Genomic DNA, 27,830 nt, shown 5'->3' on the forward strand with positions numbered 1-27,830 from the left:
ATATACAACATTACAATAAATTTTAAGAGCATTTTTATTAAGAGTTATAAGAACTAAATTTTGAAGTTGATTGTTTTTCCCAGAAAAACCATCACTAGCTCTATTTCATGCTCTTCAAACTTGTAACATGATATATTGTTAAACTTAATCTTGTATGGATAAAGAACAAACATTTCAAGCTCGTTCTTCTAGTAAAGCTCCCAAAGAGATGTGTGAAGGAAATTGAAGCCATTCAACTGCAGTAATATTTTTTATTTTATCCATTTAGTTAGTTATTTATCGATAGAAAACCATCCAAGAAAACACATCTACAATAAAATTAATGGAAAAGGATTTTAGTATGAATAGCACAAGTGAAGCCTTACCGAGTAGGAACGAGTGTAACATGGTCTTGGGTCCCGTAAGGTTTTGCTGGTACAGATCTTCTCCAAAGCTTTCTTCTTTAAAACTTATGACTTTATATTTAGACTGTAGAAAATATTAATATCGAACCTCTACATTTTATATTTGTGCTGGAAGATTAAGAAGAATGGAAATAACCTTATTTTTTTTCTTTCTTCAAATGAATGGAGGTTAAGTGTATACCCTTGAGTTTAATCTATAATAAATAACTTTAGAGGTTATGTAGGCTTTAGGAAACTAACTTTTCACTATACTTCTTTGTTGCACCAGTCTAGAAGAGTAAGTTTATTTGAAAAATAATTGAATTGTAATGGGAGAATCCATGACATACGATTGAGTATTTTATATAGGAAAATGTAGATTTATTATACTTAAACTTATAATATCTTTGAACTTAAATAAAGAATCCATGGCTATATGGAAGGTGATTTCATTTTTTAAAATCTTTAACTTAAATGAATAATCCATCACTATTCGAGACGCAATTTTATTATATTTACGTGATATCTAACTTAATATATATGAAATAATTAAAAACATTAATTTAATTAATTTTGTGGTCGCCAACTGTATTAAAATTAACTTTTAAATTTTAATCCCCGTGCTAAAGAACATATTCGTCATTTATTTTTTTAGAAGTTGAAAAAAAAATTTATTGAGATAATGATAGAAGTTTATCACCATGCATAAGGTAAAAAATCACGTTACATAAAAACGTCGAATGTACTTTACGATAATGTTATTAGTTATTTTAATGCAATATCTCTATTTTAAATCATGTATTTATATACCAATATATAAAGATTGGTTAGTAATTAAACTTAAAAACATGGTCTAATTGTTAATGAAAATTTCAAAATACCCTTTAACATCCGACTCAAAGTATATTGTAATATAAAATCATAAATCAATAAAGATAATAATGTAAAATATATAGAGAAGGTAACTAACGTGAAACGATACTTCTTCTTTGCATCAATCAAGGGAATTAACTAATTATTAAAGAACAATTACAATGTGAGAAGAGAATAAATGTGTAGGGTTGATTATATTTTGTAAGCTGTGAAAAAGTAAGTTTTATTTTATACTATAACTTATGAAATATTTGAACTCAAAAAGAATCATAAAGTATTTCAAGGAAAAAAAGAATTGTACCTATTTAAAATATTATTTCTTAAATAAATAATCCATAGCTATTTGGAACTTGATATTATTATACTTATTAGATATTTCACTTAATTTATATAAAATTCTTATGAACATTGATTTTATTAGTTCTATGGCAGCCATTATAGTACAAAATGAGTTACTTCAAATAAAATTTGCTTTTGAATTTAATCTTTGTACAGGAGAGCTTATTAGTCATTTACTTTGAAAAGTAGGAAACAATTTTATTGAGATAATGTTAAAAATTTATATAGTTTTACAATATTTTTTTTAATTTTTAGAAGATGAGTTTTATGGGAATTCAGAATTCTTGATGAAGATGGTGAGTGCTATCAGAATAATGAAGCTTAAAAGAAAAAGTGAAGGAGGAAAAATGAGATAGATGGAAATAGCTTTGAATACTTTCTACTAACTATTTTTTAATTTCATAATTTTTATTTTTAGAAGACCAATTTGTAAGTTTTTTGAGTTAGCTTTAACTTATTATTGAACTTGTATAAAATTTTAAAAGATATTTATACATAAAATTATTTTTCCACTACATGGTCTTGGTACTTGTAAGATTTTGTTGGTACAAATCTTCTCCAAAGCTTCCTCCTTTAAACCTTATGACCTAAGATTTAGACTATAGAAATTATTAACATTGAATGTCTAGATTTTATTTTTTGCATGAAGATTAGGAAGAATGGAAAGAAACTTAATTTTTTTTTCTTTAAATGAATGGAGGTTAAGTTCATACCTTTGAGCTTAATCTATAATAAATAACTTGAGAGATTATGTAGGCTTTGGAAAACTAACTTTTCACTATACTTCTTTGTTCCATCAGTCAAGAAGACTGAGTTTAAATTAAAGAATAATTGAATTGTGATGGGAGATTAAATGACATATAGTTGAGAATTTTATATAGGTCGTGAAAAATGTAAATTTTATTATATTATAGCTTATAAAATCTTTGAACTTAAATGAAGAATCTATGACTATTTGGAAAGTGGTTTCATTTTTCGAAATCTTGAACTTAAATTAAGAATCTATCGCTATTTGAGATGAGATTTTATTATATTTATATGATATCTTACTTAATATATATAAAGTACTTGAAAACATTGTTTGATTAATTCTATGGCCGTCAATTGTATTAAAATAAATGTTTGAATTTTAATCCATGAGGTAAAGAACTTATTCGTCATTTATTTTTTAAAAAGTTAAAACAAGTAATTTTATTAAGATAATGATAGAAGTTTACAACCACATATAAGGTAAAAAGACACGTTACACAAAAATATTGACTGTACTTTATAATAATGTGATTAGTTATTTTAATGTAATATCTCTATTTTAAATCATGTATTTATATACCAATATATAAAGATTGGTTAGTAATTAACCTTAGAAACATGATCTAATTGTTAATGAAAATTTTAAAATACCCTTTAACATCCTTCTCAAAGTATAGTGCAATATAAAAAGATAAGTCGATAATGATAACAATATAAAATACATAGAGAAGACAACAAACTTTTCACGATACTTCTTCTTTGCATCAATCAAGGGGATTAACTAATTATTAAAGAACAATTATAATGTGAGAAGAAAATAAATGTGTAGGGTTGATTATTTTGTGCAGGCTGTGAAAAACATAAATCTTATTTTATACTATAATTATGAAATCTTTAAACTCAAATATAGAATCATAAACTATTTAAATGTAATTTCTTAAATAAAGATCCATAACTATTTGGGACGTGATTTTATTATACTTATTGGATATTTTACTTAATTCATATAAAATGCTTATGAACATTAGTTTTATTAGTTCTATGACTTCTATTATGGTACAAAATGAGTCACTTAAATAAAATTTACTTTTAAATTTAATCTTTGTGTATGAGAACTTATCAGCCATTTACTTTGAAAAGTAAGAAACAATCTTGTTGAGACATATTAAAAGATTATCATGCTGCAATATATATTTTTTTCAATTATAAGCGACAAAAACTCAACCTTCTTGTCTTTATAATATAAAAAATTCTCTAACAATTTATATAGTTTTACAACTTTTTTTAATTTTTAGAAATGAGATTTATAGGAATTCAGAATTCTAGATGAAGATAGTGAGTGTTAATGGAACAATAAAGCTCAAAAGAAAAAATGAATGAAGGAAAATGAGATAGATAGAATAGCTTTGAACATTTTCTACTAACTATTTTTTAATTTAGTAATTTTTTTTTTATTTAGAAGACCAATTTAATGATAACGATTAACTAACTCTGCCCCCTTCACATTTCTTGACCATACTATACATACATATGTATGTACAGTTATTACCTTGATAATTGAATAAAATTATATAATTTAGTGTCAAGTGCTTTAGAATCTAAATAACTTTATCGACTATACAAGTATGACATCATAAATTTTTGTTAATAAATTATAGAAATAAAACTTAGATAAAAAAATTATTTCAAATTAGTGATTTAAGAAGAAAATACGAAACAAGAATTAGCTAATTTTTTAAATTCAAAACTACAGATGTTTCACATTTTTTATGTACACATATGGTGTACATAAAACAAGCATGTGCTAAAGTTGAATTTATTTTTTTTATTTTGTCATAATATTATTTATAAGAGAACCTCATCAAATCCTTAAAAGATATCAAGATTCTAACTTGGTTGAAATTTTTGATATGCAACTGGATTTTTTTTTTGTCTTCAAACGCATTTGTTATTTTTTTTTAAAAATAATTTATTAAACAATTAGATATTTTCCTAATATTCAGAAGTCTTGGCTCCATGAAAAATGTCATCATTAATTCTTTTTTTTTTTGTTGAGTATGAATGCTTGATCAACATGCTAAATTATTTATTTTATCCCTAAATTCTCATTGTTTCTTTTTATTGATTGTATGGTTTTTATTAATTAATGTCATATATTTGTTTGTTTCTTTTGAAAATTTTACTATATTTTACAATAATGTGATTAGTTATTTTAATACAAGATTTTATTTTAAATCATATATTCATATACCAATATATAAAAAATCGATTAAAATTTAACATAAAAAATATGATCTAATCATTAATGAAAATTCTAAAATACCTTTTAACATTCTTGTTAGTGCAGTATAAAAAAATATAAGTCGATAATGGTACCATTTTAAACTGTACACTAAAAGTTTATATGGTCACAACATTTAGCACCTTGTGAGCCTTTTAAATGATTGTATACTTGTACAAACTTACTTGGTAATATTAACGTAAATTATTACTGATCTTATAAGTTTAATTAATGTGATACATTTGTAAGTTTTTTGAGTTAGCTTTAACTTATTACTGGCCTTGTATGAAATTTTAAAAGGTAATTATATATAAAAAAAATTATTCCACCACATGGTCTATTAGAGCTTAAAAATGAAAAATTCATCCTCTTAAGAAGTTTTTATATTCAAGTTGGTAAATTTGTTCTCTCTTCCTCTTAGCTTATAGTCAACTTTTTTTTCCTCACATTATGTTGTCATTTCCTTTTCTCCTCAATTTTTTCCTCACATTATGCATATATGGATACATGTAAATATATATATAGATTGACACATGATCATGTTAGGCAACACACGACTGTGCTGGGCAACACACGACCGTGTTGAGCAAGCACACGACCATATTTCCCTCACATAAATGCTTTGGTGGTAACACACGGCGGGTCATGTGGACAAGGCATGTCACATGGCTGTATCTCCTAAGCACTCAGTCGAGTCTTATGGGCTTGACACAAGCCTTGGGCAAGGCTTGTTCGGTTGTTCAAGAGTTTGTCTTTTTTTACGACTCTAGCACCTAAATTTCCCATCCCTGCATTCTAATCACCATAGAACTCATGTTAACTTAGAAAAAAATGTTGTAAATAAATTGAAATCACTAATACAAATAATTAAAATTGAAAAAGAATGAAGAAAAATGGATGAGTTGCCTCCCATCAAGTGTCTTTGTTTAATGTCCTAGGCTAGACACTGTCAATGTTTATGCAGTCAAATCAGTTTGTCTTCATATAGCCTGCTTTGCTCATTAAAACTTATCATTAGAAGGGTCTCCTATCCTACCAAGACACATATTTTAAATGTTCAAGTGGTGATTTGAGCTCCAGTTTTGATGCCTACAAAACAGAAGGTAGATGTTCTGTGTCAGAAATAGGAAGGTCAACACATGATACATTGCTCCTTTGAGGTTAAAATGCCTCCAATTCAAACACCATATCTTGTGAATTCTTCTCAATAACAAGATCCTCTTCTAAAATTTTTAAGTTGTCCACATAAGAATCATTAGAAAAGACAATGTTCATCTTATCATCATGGCTTGAATCAAAATATTTTTGACTCAGAGGATATATAGTATCAACACCATACACATAAGACACATCACTAGGATACTTCATATCATCATAAATATTAAATTTTACAATTTCTCCATCAAATTCCATAGTGAGTGTATAATCCTGCACATCTATCTTCGTTTTGGCCGTATTAAAGAAAGGTCTTCCTAGCAAAATATTAGAGGGATTAGATAATTTATCATCTTCCATGTCTAACACATAAAAATCAATAGGAAAAATGACACTATCAACTTTGACAAAAACATCCTCTAGAACTCCTTCATGATAAACTACTAATATATCAGCTAGTTGAAGTATAACACTTGTTTCTTTTAATGGACTAGCATTTAACCTTGAATAAATGGACAAATGCATGACATTTATTGATGCTCCTAAATCACACATGGCTTTCTTTATTTCTAAAGTGTCTATCTTGCAAGAAATAGCAAACATACCTTGGTCCTTTCATTTTTAGGGTAGTTTCCTCTGAATTATAGCTAAAACATATTCCCCCACATTTACCTTTTCATCGCAACTCAACTTTTTCTTGTTGGTGCATAGCTTTTTTTAAAAACTTGGTATATCAAGGTACCTACTTATTTATATTGAGTAAAGAAATTTTTACCTCGACTTTGTGAAAAGTTTCTAGGATCTCCTTGTCATTTCTTTCTCTCCTAAATTGTGCAATCTTTGTGGAAATGGTGGAGGGATTATGAATGATGCTAGTTTGTTAGAGTTTAGCTTTGTTCCATATGTCTTGCCATCAACTGCAACTTTTGATTCTGTGTCTTTCCATAAGCCTTGCCCAAGGCTAGAATTTTCTAGCAATTCTTAACCATTTCTCAACGTGATAGCACTTACATTTTTCCTTGGATTAACCTCAGTTTGAGATGGTAATTTACTTTGGGATTCCAGCCTACTCATAGATGATGTTAATTGGCTCGCTTGGGTCTCCAAATTTTGAAAGTTTGCTCTTGTTTCTTGTTGAAATTTTTTGGTGTTAATAATAAGTGATTTAATAATTTCTTCAAGAGACACACCTTATTTTGGAGGTGTTGGTTGTTGTTGTAGAGGCAATTGTGGTTGATATTGTTGGAAATTTTATTGCCTTGCTCCATAGACAAAGTTAAGATGATCCCTCCATCCGAGGTCATAAGTATTGAAAAATTGGTCATATCTCCCTAGTGGCTAGCTGGAGAATCTTCTAATTGTGTTAACTTGTTGTTGATCATCATCTTGAAGTGTAGGAGACATGTTCGTAGGATGTCCAGGACGCACACAAATTCCACAAACCCTTACCCGAAGGTTATTACCTATGGCCATATTTTTCACCAAATGAGTTGGTTCAGAAATTTGGGATTCAAGAGAAGAAATACTTACCTCATTCACCCTCTTTGGGGTGTCTTGTGCTACTCTGAATTCCTGTGAGGTGGCAACCATGATTGCTATCAAATCTTTGGTTTCTCGAGGTGTTTTGTTCACTATGACACCACCATTTGCTGCATCTAACATTTTTCTTTCTTTGGGCAGCAGTCCTTCATAAAGATAGTGAATGAGAGATTGTTCTGAGATGTTATGTTGCGGTCAACTCGCACACAATAACTTGAATCTTTCCCAATAATCATGGAGGCTCTCCTACTCTCTTTGTTTTATTCTGCATATCTTTGTCCTTATTCTAGTAGCTTTGGAGGTGGGAAAAAATATGTCTAAAAATATTTTTATCATATCAGTCCAAGTAGTAATCAAACTAGGAGTTAAATAAAACAACTAATCTTTAGCTGCATCATCCAAAGAAAATGAGAACGCTATCAATTTTATTCAAAAGTCTTGCCTTCATGAAAAATGTGATCATTAATTCTTTTTTTCGTTAAGTATGAATGCTTGATCAACATGCTAAATTTTTTATTCCATCCCAAAATTCTCTTTGTTTCATTCATTGATTGCATTGTTTTTATTAATTAATGTGATATATTTGTTTGTTTCTTTTGAAAAATTTACTATACTTTACAATAATGTGATTAGTTAGTTTAATGCAATATTTTAGTTCAAATCATATATTTATGTAGCAATATATAAAAATCAGTTAAAATTTAATATCAGAGACATAATCTAATTGTTAATAAAAATTCTAAAATACCTTTTAACATCCTACATAGTGTAATATAAAACATATAAGTCGATAATGATAATATTTTAAACTATAAACTAAAGGTTTATATGGTCACAGCATTTAGCACCTTGTGAGCCTTTTAAATGATTGTATACTCGTACAAATTTTACTTTGTAATATTAACTTAACTTATTACTGATCTTGTAAGTTTTTTGAGTTAGCTCTAAATTATTACTTATCTCATAAAAAATTTTAAAAGATATTTATACATAAAAAGACTATTACGTCATATGGTCTATTAGAGCTAAAAAATGAAAACTTCATCCTCCTTGGAAGCTTTTCTATTCAAGTAATCAATTTGTTTTCTCTTCCTCTTAGCTCAAAGTCAATATTTTTTTCCCTCACATTATGTTGTCTCTTCATTTTCACCTCAATTTTTACTCTTAAAATTAATTTTTAGCCTCAATTGTTTACTTATGTTATGTATAAATTGATGAATAGATATATATAAAAGATGGAATTATCAATTAATATTAAGTAAGTGTGATTTGTGGCATAAAGTTACAATTATCAATTCAATGTATATTATTCCAAAACGTTAAGTCTTTTGATAAAATAAACTACTATTAAGATACTAATTACTTTTATAACATTGTGACTTAGTATGCTTGTCTGAGTATCTGTCATTTGTCTAAAAACTTTTACAGGTACAAAGAATATGTATAAGATCTCCTATTTGTATAGAAGTAAAAAATCATTCAATTTTTCATTTGTTCTATGACTTTTATGGGTAGAAGGAATACCTATAAGATCTCTTATTTGTATAGAAGTACAAAATCAAATACTACAAATTTGTTGTAAACCTAAACAATAGATCAAGGCTCATAGGTGGAAAGCAGTAGTTCCATCGGGGTGAGGTCATTACCTGTACAAGGTGAACAAAGGAATGATGATTCTACCTTCACACTACTAAGGATTACAGGCTCTACCATGATGCTTTGGCAAATAAAAGGTCAAGGTGCCCCAACTAGCATTATGAGAGGTAAATCTTTATCATTATTTTAGTTTTATATGTATATATTCATGTACAAATCCGTTACATGTTATGCTAAGTAATGTGTATATATATATATATATATGTTTTAAAAGATAAACTGTGATGCTGATGAAGAAAGGGCAAGCTGCGAAATTTGTAGAGGGTGTATAAGAGATCCAAAATGCAGAATGCACCTTTTGTGTTTGCTTTGGTTGAATGAAGTGTCGTTTTAGGGATTGTTAATGTCGCACCTGCATTTATTATATACAAAATGCATTGCTCTAATCTCTCCTAATCATCACTCTTATTTAATGATTATGTAGATTGAAAGCTTCATCTTTCAAACTTTATGTCAACTATACATGAAATCGAGACAGAATGATCATGTTTTTTGGTTAACGGCTTGAGCTTGATTACCTCTTTTGATTGGAATTTGGATGCACATGCCATATTCCACCGCATAGTACGTAAATCCCTACAGTGATGGCGACAGCATCTACAACGGCTCTAGGTGTCGAGGTGGTGGATGACAAGGCTCTTTAACTAGTCGTTGTTTATTCAGGTTCTGTGGTGACCATGCATTAGACTAGAAAATTTGTATTTGGAACTTATATTTTGGAGAAGAGAAAGAAACTCCTTAGAATTAATGAGAGAAGAACTAAAGAACAAAAGAGGATGTATATATGTATATTTGTATATTCTTTTTCTCTCTTAAATTTTTTAACAATAATGCTACATATTGTTTAACTAAGCATAATTATATTTGTAAAATATGTGCATATAAAGTATATTTAAAAGAAGTGTGAGGTACACTTGAATTTATTTTTTGATTTATCATAATCCTATTATTTAAGAGAATTTTATTACAATCCTTAAATGAAATAAAGAATTTGATTTATCATAATGCTATTGGCTTTCTTTTAAAAATATGCAAATATTATTTTCTAAAAAATAATGGTTTATTAAAGAATTTGATTTTTTCCTAATATGAAAAATTCTTAGTTTCTAGAAAAATGAGATCAATAATTTTTTTGAGAGATAAAAGATAGAATTATTAAATAGATTGGTAGTAAGCAACCACCAAAAAATGGTACATTGTCAAATATCATTTTAGCCTAAAAAAATAGTATATCCTATACAAATGGTAAAACTAGATGAAAAACGTTTCTGAAAGTTCTATTGAAGTGACTGTAAAGTCTTAACTATCACTAAAAACTATCTCTGTTATATAATATCTTATCACTCTTTAAAAAAAATCTTTGTTTTAAAGGGACGACTGATATTGAAGTAATATATCTAATTAGTAATTCAATCTAATATGCTAAACTAAGCATATTGGATTCATTTATCATAGCTGATATGTTAAGGGACCTCGGTTGACAAAAAAAAGTCAAAAAACCCAAGCTTACCAACGATGGGGTTTCCAGTGGGTGGCTCTGCCGGCTCACCTGCGTGGTTGGGTGTTTTGGTTCAGTCAACCTGTAGAGAAAGAAATTGTGATTACAATGGTGAAAAAATTACATGAAACGGGAATCGAGAAGGGCTTCATTGGAGGTTATTTTTGCTTTTCCCTGCGATGGCGCCGTCGAGCTTTGCCTGCAGTTTTTGCTTCATCTGCCAGTCCTTTTGCTCTGCTTTGGCCATGGAGGTGTTCAAAATTGAATTTTGAGCAAATGAAAATTTTTTTACCTCTTTTGGCAGTCGAAAGTTTCTCTGGTGCGGCAGTAGGCGGTGGTCGACTCCCTTTTCTGGTGACTGGCTCTTCTTCTCCGGTAGGGGAGTCTGGTAGCTAGGGTTAGAGTTTGGTGTGAAGAGGGTTATTTATATCCATCTCCTTTTAATCTGGAGTGTCCATCGCGTTTGATCTAGACCGTCCGATCACGTTTAAATAGGAAGTGCATCTGGACCGTTCATCGCGATTTGATTTAGACCGTCCGATTGTGTTTAAATAAGAAGTAGATCTAGACCGTACATCGCGATTTGATTTGGACCGTTTGATCGCATTTAAAGGGGGAATGGATCTGGACCGTCAGTGCGCGTGGGAACAAATTCGGACCATCCGATCGCAGGCACGCGGATCGCCTGCATGGCCTCCCGCATGGCACCGCATCAGTGTGCCTTGTCATGTGGCGCACTCCGGTCCGTCGAGACTACTGATTGGGTGTCCTACGTGGCACAATTTTTTAAAATTATGTTTTGACATCTAATTTCTAATTTTTCTTTCAAAAACATCCACATAACCAAAATTGTCACCCTTTTTTCCCAAAATTATTTTTAATTTCATTCTCCACCTATTTTTCTTCATTTTTACATTAAATAAAAATTTAAAAATTTAAAAATTATATTTATGCATTAATTTTAAATATATTAAAATTAATTAAGGGTATTACAAACATATCAAGTTCGTTTTTCTAGCAAAGCTCCAAGTGATATGTGTGAAGGAAATTAAACTCATTTAATTGTAGTAATAATTTTAATTTTATCCACATAGTTATGTATTTATCATAAAGGAAACCATCTAAGAAGAACACATCTACAATAAAATATCTTGAAAAGGATTTTGGCATGGATGGCACAATTGAAGCCTTACCAAGTAGGAACGAGTGCAACATGGTCTTGGGTCCCGTATGATTTTTCTAGTACAAATCTTCTCCAAAGCTTCCTCCTTTAAACCTTATAATATGAGATTTAGACTGTAGAAAATATTAACATCGAACACCTAGATTTTATATTTGTTCTTGAAGATTAAGAATAATGGAAAAAAGTTGTTTTTTTTTCTTTCTTCGAATGAGTGGAGGTTAAGTGCGTACCCTTAAGTTTAATCTATAATAAATAACTTGAGAGGTTTTGTAGGCTTTGAAAAACAAACTTTTTACTGTACATCTTGGTTGCACTAGTCAAGAAGACTAAGTTTAATTAAAGAAGAATTGAATTGTGATGGAAGGATAAATGAGATACGGCTGTGTATTTTATATAGGTCATGAAAAATGAAATTTTGTAATACTATAGCTTCTAAAATCTTTGAACTTAAATGAAGAATCTATGGCCATTTGAAAAGTGGTTTCATTTTTTGAAATCTTTAATTTAAATGAAGAATGCATCTCTATTTGAGATGCAATTTTATTATATTTATGTGATACCTAACTAGATATATATAAAATAATTAAAAACAATGATACAATTAATTCTATGGTCACCAACTATATTAAAATTAACTTTTAAATTTTAATCCATGTGCTAAAGAACTTATTCTTCATTTATTTTTTAAAAATAAAAAGAAAGAAATTTTATTAAAATAATGACAGAAGTTTATAACCACGGATAAGGTAAAAAGCCACGTTACAAAAAAAAGTTGATTGTACTTTACAATAATGTGATTAGTTATTTTAATACAATATCTGTACTTTGAATCATGTATTTATATATCATTATATAAAGATTGGTTAGTAATTAACCTTGAAAACATGATTTAATCGTTAATAAAAATTTTGAGATACCTTTTAACATCCTACTCAAAGTATAGTATAATATAAAATTATAAGTCAATAACGATAACAATATAAAATACATACAGAAGGTAACCAACTTTTCATGATACTTCTTCTTTGCATCAATCAAGAGGACTAATTAATTATGGAAGAACAATTACAATGTGAGAAGAGAATAAATGTGTAGGCCTGATTATTTTGTGCAGGCTGTGAAAAATGTAATTCTTATTTTATAGTAAAATTTATGAAACCTTTGAACTGAAATAAAGAATCATAAACTATTTAAAGTAAATAAAGAATGTATGTTATTTAAAATGTGATTTCTCAAATAAAGAATGCATGGCTATTTGGGACTTGATTTTGTTATACTTATTAGATATTTTACATAGTTTATATAAAATACTTGTGAACATTGATTTTATTAGTCCTATGGCTGCCATTATAGACAAACTGAGTAATTTCAAATAAAATTTATTTTGAATTTAATTTTTATGTGGAAGAACTTATTTTTTAAAAAGTATGAAACAATTTTGTTGAGATTATGTTAAAAATTTATCATGCTGTAATGTATATTTTTTGAATTATAAGCAACAAAAACTCAACCTTCTGATCTTTTTAATCTAAAAAATCCTCTAACAAATTATACAATTTTACAATATCTTTTTCAATTTTTAGAACATGAGCTTTATGGGAATTCAAAATTCTAGATGAAGATGGTTAGTGCTATTAGAATAATAAAGCTCCATAGGAAAAGTGAATACAGGAAATTGAGATAGATGGAAATAACTTTGAATATTTTCTGCTAATATTTTTAATTTCGTAATTTTTATATTTAGAAGACAACTTTTTCGATAACTCTTAACCAAGTCTCCTCTCTTCACATTTGTTTGCCACACTGTATATACATATTATTACCTTGATAATTGATTAAAATTAGATAATTCAGTGTTAAGTGGTTCAGAATATAAATAAATTTGTCGACCATGTAAGTATGACACCATAAATTTTTGTTAAAAAATTATAGAAATGAAAATTAGAGGATCACAATCACTTAAGAATTTTTTATTTCAAAGTAATGATTTAAGAACAAAAAATACGTAACAAAAATCTGTTAATTTTTTAAATTCAAAGCTACATAAATTTCACATTTTTTACGTACACATATAGTGTATATAAAAAAAAGTGTGACAAAGTTGAATTTATTTTTTTGATTCTGTTATAATACTATTATATAAGAGAACTTCATTAAAATCCGTACAAGATATCAAGATTCTGATTTAGTAAAATGCTTGATCAACATGACAAATTTTTTATTCCATCCCTATATTCTCATTGTTTTTTTCATTTATTGCGTGGTTTTTATTAATTAATGTGATACATTTGCTTGTTTCTTTTGAAAAATTTACCATACTTAACAATAATGTGATTAGTTATTTTAATGCAATATTTTGATTTAAATTATATATTTATATAAAAATATATAAGAATTGGTTAAAATTTAATATCGAAAACACAATCTAAATTATTAATAAAAATTCTAAAATACCTTTTGTAACATTCAACTGTATTCTATCATATATAAAATCTTTTAATGATTTATTTTACTAATGTAAAATAAATAAATATATTCTCTAATTTAAATAAAGAGAAATAAAAATGGATTAACAATTTAAATAAAATTATTCTAAAATAGAACAAACCTATAGAATTTCAAAGAAAGGCATATTCTTAATTAAGGTTCTTTGAAGAAAATTATAATTTCTTAAAATTTTTATTACTTTAAATAAATTAAATAAAATAAGAACTAGAAAAAATATACATTTATATAGGTGAACAATAATTAGATTATAAATATGAATAATTAAACCTAGATATAAATTTATTTAGTTTATATAGCATGTACAACTAACATTAAGTATAAATAAATGCATGCAAATGTGTGTATAAATATACACAAAAAATATATATATGTTTAAAAATATATAAAAGTATTATACAAATATATAGGAATATATATTGAGAGACATATAGATATGTATATGTAATAAGAAAATAAACATGTATATATGCATTTGTGTGTGTATCTATATAATTAGATACATATAGATATGCATATGTAATAAGAAAATAGACACATATATATGTATTTGTGGGTATATATATGTCTCTAAGAAATATAGTGATGCCTAGATAAAATATATATATAAACATCTATATTCAACTATTGTATGCATATATATAAGTACATTATACATATGTGTGTGTAAATAAAATAAATTTTTAAAAAATAAAACACAAATAAAAGGAATTAATTTGAATATTTGCTATTGGAAATGATTCGCACTCAGGGGCAGATTGGTTGCCTCTAATTTGACATCACTCACCGTTCCAAGTTGTGGCCAAGATCGAGCCACATAGTGAGCTGTTGTGATGACTGGCTAGGTGTCATGAACACTGGCCATCTTTTCCAGTTGTGGTTGACCATCCAACATATCAACGGTTGTGATGTCGTGCATGCGTTTAGACGGTCAGATGATGGGTTAAATTTAGTTAAAAGCTTCCTCCTCTTCATAACTTCGTCTTCATCTTTTTCGAAAAAAAGTTCTAGTTAAACAAGTGAGTGAAAGGGGAGTTTGAGAGCATAAAATAGTAGAGAGGGAGAGCGATAGAGAGAGTGACGCACCAGAACAGAACGCGTGTTTTGTGTGCATATCAGAGGAGAAATTGCTTATTCTTGATGAGGTGAGTCATTTCTTCCTCTTATGATTTGTTTTTTTTTAGTTCTTTGGTGTCCTAAAACCATTTCTATTTAGAAGATTAGCTCTTAAATTGTTGCTGCAAGTCCCAAAACTCATAATAGTAGCTGCTAAACCTAAATGACCACTCTATTCAGGTAGGCATATGTTTTCTATTCCAATTCCTTGTCTGTTTAGTTTTTCTTTTATAAATTCGTAGTCGATTGTTAGGACAACGTGTTAGGAATGTTAGAATTTATTTTCAAGTAGTAAAACAAATAAAAAATCTGAATCTAACCCAAAATCATCACTCAACTCTACGTGCACAGTCACATTGAGTTGCAGAGAAGAATCTTCAGAATTTCAACAATTCTTTCATGTGATTTAGCTTCTGTTTCGTGCATTTACCAGGTAAGATGGGTGATATTTTAGACTATAGAAAAATCATCTTCATAAATTAATTTGCATATGGTAAACTCTTTCAAAAATCAAACCTAAGTGATGTTTTAAATAGATAGAGTGAGTGAGTGTCATTTGCATTTTTGTACTGATTTTTATTTACTGAATTTTTGAGTTTTAACATTTAATTATTATATTAATTTAGTATAAACTAAATGAGGTAACAGCTTGGAAATCGAACATTGAATTTTATTTTTAAAATTTGGGAGGAAATTAGAAAAATATGTAAAACAAATTAAATTTAAAAATAATTTATTGGGAATTAGAACATTATTTAGAAAATTAAAATAACTTAGGAAAATATTTTAATATATATATATATATATATTAAAACTCATAATTAGTAAAATAAAATAAATTTTAAAAAATAGGAAATATTAAAATCAATAAAGTAATAAAATTAAATTAGAAAGAAAGTTAGAAAATTAATTAACTTAAAAATTGATTAGAAAATATTAAAATTTGTAAATTAATTAAACTAAATATTGCAAAATAAATATAAGAACAAAAAAAAGGAAAGAAAAAAATAACTGTAACAACCCCTTCACTACTGCACTAAATTTTTGTATTTGGAAAACCCTATTTATTTGGGCCTTTAGGTCACCTAAACTCATTTAAATTTATTTTACAATTTTACAACGTAATTCATGATTTAAATTCGTAATTTCAATTTTATGTTGATTTTGTTATTTTTTTATTTTTAATTTTATTTAATTTTATCTGTTACAATTATTTTGATTTATTGTATACATTATTTTTTTATTAAAAATAATTTAAAAGAGAAAACGGAAAAAGGGGGAAAAATCTCGTGGGAAAACACCTGCAAGAGAGGTTTGCCCGTGCGGGCACTACACACTGTGTGCGAGCGTGCGTGCACGACCAGGCGCAAGACGTGCGCACTGTGCGCATGTCCCATCCGAGCGGGGCACGGATGGGACACTGCAGCCTTAGGCAGTGTGTCGCTGCCCGCTTAGGGGTCGTGCGCTGCCTTGGGTGGTATGTTGTTGCTGATGGAGGAATGTTTTCTCTATTTTTCACGCTGCCGTCACGTCATGTCAAACCGATTGTCTTTTGCTCAACTCTCTCTCTCTACACAAGATTTTCCCACTTGGCACAAATTTGACAGTCCCCATTTTCTATAAATAGGGACCCTTTCTTCCATTTTCCTCATCACTTCCATTCCATTCTTCCATTTTTCAAGAGTTTAGAGAAAGAGGGAATGATCTAGAGGGAGAATGAGGAAAAAAAAAGAACGATGTAGGAAAACTTCGAGGTTTTGGTAAGGAATTTAGTATTTTTTTAAACATCTTAAGGAGTATTTCTAGAAAACTTTATTATGAAGTCTGTGTTTTGTATTTTGCATGTTTCATGCTTAATAGTTCTAATAAAGTAAATTGTTCTTGATTTTAAACATGTTATGTGATTTTATTTGGACTTAATGATTTGCATGTAAATTAAATAATATGAAACTGGTGATATTTGCCTGAAAAATATTAAAAAAAAAAGAGAAAAAGAAAGAAAGAGAAAGGAGATGAGCCTGAATGGTCCGAGAAATATATGTATCTATATTGACATGCATAATACATCAAGTGTCTCGTTAGCCTTTTTATATCTGACGAGTATCTATTTTTCCTTCCCCCATCTGGTTTAGAAAGATGTGAGAGGACTGCTCCCTGTGGATGATGGTGTACCCTCTGACGAGAATAGTGACATGAATATCTATTAGGGTCACCTTTGGCTAAGTATTTTCGTAATCGTAGAATATCTTATAGGACCATAGTAGTTGGTATGACCATAGTCATAGATCGTACCATGGTTTGGAAAGCTGAAAATGTGCCTGAGCAAATTACCGTTATCTGTATCTAGTATGGTCATTCCACATGGGTAGTCAGAAATCCGTATTTATCCTTAAATATGAAGTCAGAATGACTTCGTGAAGCATGACACAAAAATCTGAACATTTCATGATTTATTTGATTTTCTCTATTGTCAAGTACAATGTTTGATTTTGATTGTTTTGACTATGACATGATGTTTCTTTTGTAAATCAAATTATTTTCATAAATTAAGATAAGACTCTGACGTGAATTGATGGTAAGTATTTATAATATAATTATTTACCTTTAAAATCTTACGATGTTATTTAAATACTATATTCCTTACTGAATGTATGGAACTCACCATTTTCATGTCTCCCCCCCCCCCCAGATGAGGATGAGAGTGAGGAACCGACCGCTGACCTACCCCTTAAAGTTTATGAGGATTTCGTGGATCCACAGCCCTTGAGTGCATGACAAGTCATGCTCTCCGATGAGTCTAATCGCATAATTATATAAATGGCCCTTTTGTATTCTTAGTATTTTGATATTTTGTCTTCGACCTCAGTTATGTATATTTGTAATTGCAACTCATACATTTTGGTAAGGGATTTGTAATAATTTGCTCCACTGCATAAAATTTTACATACACTCATAATTTGTTTCTATATCTTGCACCCTTATGCCTTAGTTTGCATTGGGGATGTCAGAATAACAAATTAGAATTAAAAATTCACCATAATGAAAAGGACCAATCAAATAAGAGAGGATGCATGTGAGATTTAAACATGGGAAAAAAATTAGGAAATGGGATAGGGGTGGCCACATGGAAACCATGCACATGAATGGGAAGATTGCCACATCATCTAATTAAACCACCTCATCATCCTTATCCCTTCCCCGATCATAAAATTACAAAACAAAATTTTTTCCCTCTCTTTGTATCCACCAAAAAAAAGAACAAAAAGAGAAGAAAAGAAGAATAAGGAAGGAAAGGGAGAGACAAGAGGGGAAGAGAGAGAGAGAGAGAGAGAGAGAGAGAGAGAGAGAGAGCATCAGGATGTTTGGCGTGGTAGAGGGAAGAAAAAGATTTAAGAGGCGACACCGCGGGGGGCCTAACCACCGTGTGACCACCCCTCTCATGTAAGTTCTTCTTTCGAATGTCCAAATGTGAGTTCTTTTTCTTCTTCTTTTATGATTCTCTTTCTAAATAGTTTAGACTGGCATGCATAACATTTAAAATAAATACACTTTAGGTTTGCTTGATTTTAAATGAAAAACATAAACTTAAATAGAGAGATGGTTAGAGTTTGGTGTAGTAAGAGGGTGATAAAAATTAAGTTATATCTATATATATGTATATATATTTATCTAGGATATATATGGTGTATATGTATGTATACATATTATGCATATGAAATATACATATATAAATTATAATGAATTTGTGAAAATATATTTATTTACAAGAATTTGATATAAATGTATAAAGGGAAACAAAAAATATATATATGTAAATATATAGATACACTATGTATGTATATTTTTCATGTGTGTATGTATAAATATATACATATAATTACGTATAAATAAATGCATGTATGGGTATATATGATTAAAATAATATTTTGTATGCATGTATAATCCTTATGTTTAGATGAGTATTTATATATGTAAATAATAATGCATGAAGGTATATATATATTTAAATAACAATAATAAACTTTATAATTATAGTCCTAAAATTTACAATATGGTGTAAGTTATAAGAGTAGAAGAATATGATAAATAAATAAATTTAGATAAAAAAAGTTTGTGTATATATATATATGGGAGAAGAATAAAGAAATTAAAATTTAATTAAGAATTAGGTAAATTGTGATAGTTAGGAGAGTTGAATTTAATTGAACACAAAATTAAGGAGAATTTAAATTGGTGAATAAATAATCAATAAGAATTAAATTTAATTGGATAAGTAATTGATAAGTAGATTAAATTAGCCATAATCTATAATTCACAGGTAAAAGAATAAATTTTGGAAATCATTTTGATTTAATAAATACATAAACAAATTAATAAATTTTGTTTTGAATAAAATAGATGATATAAGAAAATAATTTAAGAAAATAGGAAAAGAATATTTGTAATGATTTCTTTTAGAATTGAATGAATAATAGATAAAATAAATTAAAAAGAAATTATTATTTATTTAAAGCAAGACTAATATAAAATGATAAGAAAGTATTATTCACGAAATTATGTAATTAATAAAATAGACAAAACAAAGAAAAGTTAAATTGAATGATTGCTTTAGTAACTAGAATAGTTGTAGAAACGAGATAGGCATTCAATATGATTGAATGAAACTCTTGGGTTCACCGCTGAACTGAGAAGGTTTAGTTGCTGTGTAGGTTTCTGCTAATGTTTGGATGATGTTTGGAACTTAAATCGGAATCCTTTAACTCCAAAGTCTATAAGTATATTTAATAGCTACCTCGAAGCCACATTTGCATGTTTCTAAAAATGTTTTCAAACGAAAACCTAATTAAGTTTTGAGTAAGGTTTATAAAATTAAGGAATTGGCATTGATAATCAAGTAAGTGGAAGAAATAGGAAAATGGTGATATTAATGTTTTAATTTATCATTTGCTTGTTGCTTAATTGTTAAATGAAGATTGCATGTTTTAAATACTGTATGATAGTTGATGGTATGATGAGTTGAATAGTTTGAGTAGAATATTAATAATAGTGCATATTCACCAATAAGATGATGAACACATAAAATAACTCTCATTAATAAAATAACATCAACAAAAAAATGCACATTCTTAAATAAAATTAGGAATTTTAAATAAAACTACTAAAACTAAAAACTAAAAGTAATAAAAGTACTAAAACATAAATATTAAACTAAATGATAACTGAATAAATTAAAATAAACATGAAAGTGTATGATTAAAGGGAGTTAATGAGTTCTATAAGGATTGAAAAGAGACAAACTACGAGAATTATAATAGTGTGAGATATAGAGTAAAGTTAACTAAGAAAGTGTATAAAGTCTCTAGGGAATATAATTAGTTTGTTAGGAAAACAACAAAAACAAAACAAAAACTTGGAAGAAACAAAAATTTAGAGATAATCTATTTAAGATTGGTATAACTAAAATTCAATGGTGTGGTGAACCCTATCCTTTGGTAGATGGAAACCCTTCCAGATGTGGTTGTGGTGTATGTTACGTTCTGGATCACCTGGTGACAGACTACTTTGACCAATGTGTGTGTTTTGGCTGTATGTGTACGTCCGGTTGCGATAGTGAGAATCCTGATCCCGTAATGGTACCAATTGGATAACGGATACACTCATCCAATCTAAAAAAAAACTATAAAACTTTAACAGCCTTAATTTGATGATTGTGTTAGGATAAATAGAGAATTGAAGATACCTGCTGAGGGGTTACGGATATTTTGATTTGACGAGAAACTTGCAAGAAATTATAGTATGCAAATTTGTGGGATAAGTATGGATTAGAGGAAAACTAATAGATGAGTATGGTTTTGGAACCAGATGTGATGTTATAATAGTATGTGATATGAGTGGTTAGAATTAGGGAATTAAACGAAAGCTATTTAGGGATAGTGAGAAAATCATGAGAAATGGAAAATTTGAGAGATAACTAGTAAAGGAGAATAGTGAGGAGAAAAGACTTGTTAGAGTCAAGAGGGAGAAATGAGGGAGAAGTTAGAAATTGGATTCTCTACATTTCATGGTTTTCAAACATAACGGGAAAAGTTTTATATTTTTAATTGATTGTATGTTCGTATGTCACATGCCTAGGGTATAGTATATCCGATATACTTACTGAGTCCGTTGTTTTGCTCATTCTATTCAAATTCTAATCCTTTTCAAATCATATCGAGGAAATTAGTTTATAGAGCCAAATAAGGAATTTTATGTTTTAGTTTTCATCTAGTGAGTTTTATTCTAGTTGTGGACTCTACAGGATTTTGTAACCTCACGATGAAAATTATGTTACATGTTGTACAAGGGATGAATAGTTTTTGTTGTGCTTTTATTTTTAAATTTTATGTTGTATTTTCTAATTCAGTTGTGTTTGGTGGCATGCTTTCTCATTGAAGAACTGCAGGTTGTCACAGGTGGTATTAGAGCAATGCAACCCTAGGGCATCCCTTATGCATGAGGTATCAATGTGTTGTGGAGTCTTAGGGCTAGGTTTCTACATAGAATTTCCCACTGTGGGGGAGAATGTTTCTCAATTGGAGAAAATCCCCCATATGAAAAATCCTCCATGTGGAAGAAGTCCTTAATGTGGGAGAAATTTTCCCCATTTTTGGTGGGAAATCCCCATGTCGGTTGAAATCTTCCCTAATAGAAGAAACCCCCCTAGTGGGAGAAATCCCCCTAAGTGGGAAAAGTCTCCCATGTGGGAAAAATCCCTCTTACAGGAGAAATATCCCCCAAATGGGTGAGATATCCCCCATGCGGGAGAAAATTTCTCAAGTAGGAAACCATGATCCCTCAAGCAGAAAAATTTCCCAATGAGGAAAAATTCCCAAGGTGAGAAAAAATCCCTTAAACAAACACTTCCTAGGAAAAATAACCCTAAGTCCAGTGGAAACCTAGTAGCAATTCTAATTTTCTTTCTAAGAATCTTCTTACATCTCTTTAAGATAGCCTGAGACCTTAAATATTCTAAAACTCTTTTCTCAGTACGAAAAATCAGCTTAGGATTCAAAACTAAATAATTCCTTACTAAAATTCTTCTTCCTAAGAGTTCCAACATTCTTAAATAAAATTTCGTGAGTGAGGGGTAGGACTTTAAGAGCTTATTTTCACATTCAACCATCAGCAGACTTCCTATCTGTCTCTCATTAGAGTGGTGCAATGGAAGTGTGTTGAACTCTAACCACACTGGTATGATTTCTCTCTTCAAACCAAAAAGAAAAAATTGATGGTGTGATAAACTGGTGACTTGTATCTTAATGTCATACTTAAGAGTAGTCACTTGGAATTCTTGGGAACATGTTGGGTACCTGCGAGAACTAGAACTAAACATAACAATTCGTACCAAAACTAATGACTGAATATACTACTAAAAAATTCCTAATCACCATCAATACCACAACTCTCTGAGCCCATTACAACCAATTAAATTAAAAAGAAAGTTAGGAAACTAATGAATTAAATTAGAAACCTGAAACCTAAGGCTTAATATGGCTGTAAATGAAACAATATTTCTTTAACCAAACTAATTATTTTCAAGAAAATTTGAATAAAATACCATCAAACCTATTCTCTAAAACAAAGAAACACACCTACAAATGAAATTCCTAAAGCACGTGTTCTGGTAACAAAACTATTAACATGACACTAGGAAAACATAAAAATAATTAGATATCAAAAATACCCTTAAAAAATTTTTTTTACATATAAGAGTTAAAAAAGAGAATATCACAACCTAAAACATTTCCCTTAAAGAATACGTTATAACCACTCAAATATGTTCACGAATATACCAACAGAGTACATGGATGGTTGTTTCTGGGTCATTGCAAATGAAAATTTGGAGGACCAAATTTCTTAAGCCGGGGGAGACTGGAACAGCCCAAAAATCGAACTCTAAATTTTATTTGCGAAATTTGAGAAAAAATTAGAAAAATATGTAAAACAAATTAAATTTAAAAATAATTTATTTTGGAATAAAACATTATTTAAAAATTAAAACAAATTAAGAAAATATTTTAATATATATTAAAACTTGTAATTAGTAAAATAAATTAAATTTTAGAAAAATAATTAGGAGATATTGAAATCAATAAAGTAATAAAATTAAATTAGAAAGAAAGTTAGAAAATTAATTGACTTAAAAATTGATTAGAAAATATTAAATTTTGTAAATTAATTAAACTAAATATTATAAAATAAATATAAGAACAAAAAAAGAAAGAAAAAAAAAAACAAATTCGAATTAAAAATTCACTATAATGGAAAGAACCAATCAAATAAGAGAGGATGCATTGAAACATGGAAAACAAATTACGAAATGTGATAGGGGTGGCCATATGGCCACCATGCACATGGATGGGAAGATTCCCTCCCACTCCTAGATTGCCCCATCAGCTAATTAAATCACCTCATCATCCTTATCCCTTCCCTCATCATATAAATACCAAATAAAACATTTTTCTCTCTCTTTCAATCCACCAAATAAAAGGATAAAAAAAGAAGAAAAGAAGAATAGGGAGGAGAGGGAGAAACAAGAGGGAAGAGAGAGAGAGAGAGAGCATTGGGACGATTGGCATGACAAAGGGAAGAAAAAGAAGAAAAAGATTTGAGAGGGGACATCGCAAGTGGCCTAACCACCGTGTGACCATCCCTCTCATGTAAGTTCTTCTTCTGAACGTCGAAACGTGAGTTCTTTTTCTTTTTCTTTTGCGATTGTCTTCCTAAATAGTTTAGAGTGGCATGCATGATGTTTAAAATAAATACATTTTAGGTTTGCTTGATTTTAAATAAAAAGCACGTCGGTTAATTTACCCATTTATTATCTATTTAGTTTAACCATCCCTTTCAGCATTCCTAATAAGTTGGAAAAAATCCAATGTAGATTTCTTTGGGGTAATGAGGAGGGAAGTAAAAAATACCATCTATTAGGTGGGAGTAGGTGAAGAAACCGGTTTGTGAGGGGGGGCTGGGTTTGAGGTCCATTACGGAGTTAAACTGTGCATTTCAAAGGAAATGGTTTTGGAGGCCACTTGTTGAAGAGGGGAGGATGTGGAGGGAGCTAGTGAGGGCGAGGTGGGGTAATTGGGAGAAGGAGAGAGGTAGGAGGGGAAGATTCAGAATGCATGGAATGAGCCTATGGAAGAAAATTTGTGATGACAGTGGTTCCTTTATGGATTATATTAAGTGGCAGCTGTGGAATGGGGGATATCAATTTCTAGCATGATGAGTGGATGGGCTGTTACAAACTTAAAGATTTTTATCCTAGAATTTATGAAATTGCTTGTGATAAAGAGGCCAAGTTGAGGGATAATTGTGTTAAGGTGGTGGAGGGGTGGATTTAGAATGTAAAGATTGTTAGAAATTTGCAAGATTAGGAAATTGATGAGTTTTGTAATTTGTTACGATGCCTTGATAGCAGAAAACTAAATGATTCCAGAGATATGAGAGTGTGGAAAATTGATGAGAGGAAAGGCTTTTCAGTGAGGTCTATGTACATGATACTATGTAAAAGGGATAACTGCAGATTTAGCAATGGTGCACCCTTCAAACAGATTTAGAAGAGTAGAGCTCCGCTTAGAGTGGCTTTTTTTACATGGAAAGTTGTGAAAGATAGCATTTTGACTATATGCTTAAAAGAAGAGGAATCACTATGGTTAATAATGTTACTTATGCAAATCGGATGAAGAAACTTATAACCACTAACTGTTGTAGTGCCTGAAGACCCATAGCTTAAGGATTTCTGTGTTAGGGCTGTTGGGGTGGAATTAAGTTATGGCTAAGAATGTGAGTAGTGAATTGTGGTCTTGGGCAGATGTTTGTAAAAAGAATAGGCATTTATTTCTAATTTCACTTACTATTTTTTGGGTTGTGTGGAAGGAAAGGAACGCGAGAGCATTTGAGGACATTGAGGCTAACTTTACATATGTTAAAGATAGATGGATACATACTTTTAGATCAATTTTGTTAAGTCATGACATCAATGATTGGGAGGATCTTGGGATGATCATGGACCATTTAATTGATTGGTAACTAGTTGGTGTACCTCGGTGATACCCCCTTGGTATTTTTGTGAATAATATTTCTTTTTTTTTCTTTCAAAAAAAAAAGTGAGAGGGTGATAAAAATTAAGTTATATCTATATATATGTCTTTATATTTATCTAGGATATATATATGGTGTATATATATATGTATACATATTGTGCATATGAGATATACATATATAAATTATAAAGAATATCTGAAAATAAATTTATTTGCATGAATTTGATATAAATGTATGAAGGGAAACAAATATATATATATATGTAAATATATAAATACATTGTGTATGTATATTTTTCATGGGTGTATGTATAAATATATATGTACATATAATTATGTATAAATAAATGCATGTATGGGTATATATGATTAAAATAATATTTTGTATGCATGTATAATCCTTATGTTTAGATGAGTATTTATATATGTAAACGATAATGCATGAAGCAATATATATATATATTTAAATAACAATAATAAATTTTATAATCATAGTCATAAAATTTACAATATGGTGTAAGTTATAAGAGTAGAAGAATATGATAAATAAATAAATTTAGATAAAAAAAAGGTGTACTATAAATATATATATATAAGTATGCATGGTGTAATTGTGTTTAATATAATAATATATGTATGTGTAGTTTATATATAAATAAAAATGAGTTTAAATGATGGTAAGTATGATTAACACAATATATAAATATATGTCATAAAAATAAATGATAATGAAGGGAGATTTATATATATATATAAGTAATGTTATAAGTTTTATAATTATAATTATATAATTGTATGTTATAATATAAATTTTTTAAAAAATAATATGATATATATATAAATATGTACATAATAAATGAGTATGTGTTATGTGTATATAAATATATTAGCATATGTATGTGTACGTGTGTATATATATATATATGGATGATGTAACAACCTGAGAAATCCAAAAGGAAATAAATAATAACTTAAGTTCGGAAGCGAAATAAAAGGTTGAGGTTTACATTCCTTACACAATAGCTTAAAAGTACTAAACAACATTACAGAATTCATTCTTTGAAAGAAATATAAGAAATAAGGAAACCAACGGAAAATAGAAAATATCTAGCATTTACTCGTAATCTTCTTGTGGATCGGGTTCTAGAACCTAGTCCTCTTGATCTGAAATGATTAAATAAAGGATGAACTACATTAGACCAGTAAGAATATCACACTATATCACTGACACAGAATCAAAAACCATTAATGGAGCATTAAATTTAGCAATTCATTTATCAATTATAAAATTATTCCTCGTTCACTTACCAAAGTGGGATTTATGGGAACAACCTGTAAGAACAATAATATAATACAGACAAATATTTCATGCATAATTAGCCATCATAGTACACATTATAAATCCATATCCATTATCAATAAACTAAACAATAACTACCACTCTTTTCACCAGTCTGCTGGTATCCATGGGGGTTCATAGGGATGCCCCCACTACACGTGAACCCTTTCATTTATCATTCTCAATTATGGTCCGTCCTCATACTCCATCTGGTATGAGTGCCAATTTACCAAACCTCAATTTCCCATCCAGTATGAGGGTGAAGCGGGTCGTCCCCATACCTTGTCTAGTATGAGCGCCAAATTATCAAGTCTCCATACTCCGTCTGGTATGAGACAACATTCACAATAGGGTTTTCTATGTACCCAGTCCATCCACCATCTCCCAGGATATCTAGTAAAACTGCCTTTTCATCTTATTATTTAATCACACAATTTCTTTACCGTTTAAACTTTATTTTTTCCGATTCAGCAGTGAACACGTAAACTAAACCATACATGTGTTCAAAGTCATAAAATAAATAAATAAGATACTATCATGCAGGTAAACTGTAAAAACAATCAACAGAAGCAGTAGATAATTTCTGGTTCCCGCTCTATTAGCAACCCGTAATTAATTATGCATGTTTACTAAAATCACAAAAAATACCACATTATTATTTATTTAAACTTCAATTCTATGATAGAGAATAGGGTGAAAGATCCTTACTCGATTTGACGTCCGAAAAGCTAAACTGTTCACTGCACCTACAAACGGTCTCTAGGTTCCCTGAATTTTTCTCAGAGAACTGAAACACACTCATATTACCTACAAATATTTCAAATAAACCCAAAATTAGTCTTAGGACCCACTCGGCCAATTTCAGAATTCTGGCATGGCAGCTCCGCCGTGCTCCTGCAACGGCGGCAGCACCGCCTCGGGTTAGCCATTTTTGGTCCAATTTGGCTGATTTTGCATCGATCCTTGTGAGAAAACGCATCGAAGGGCCTCGGTTGGCCAAAAAAATATGAAAAACAAAAACTCACCAGCGGCGGGGCTCTCTGGTGCGGTAGCTACTCTGGCTCACATTGCGGTTGGGTATTTTGCTTCGATCAACCTGTAGAGAAGAAAACGGTGATCACAACGGTA

Source organism: Carica papaya, chromosome 9, assembly GCF_054855325.1.
Source record: "Carica papaya isolate Zhongbai chromosome 9, ASM5485532v1, whole genome shotgun sequence".
In the NCBI taxonomy this organism is placed as follows: domain Eukaryota; kingdom Viridiplantae; phylum Streptophyta; class Magnoliopsida; order Brassicales; family Caricaceae; genus Carica; species Carica papaya.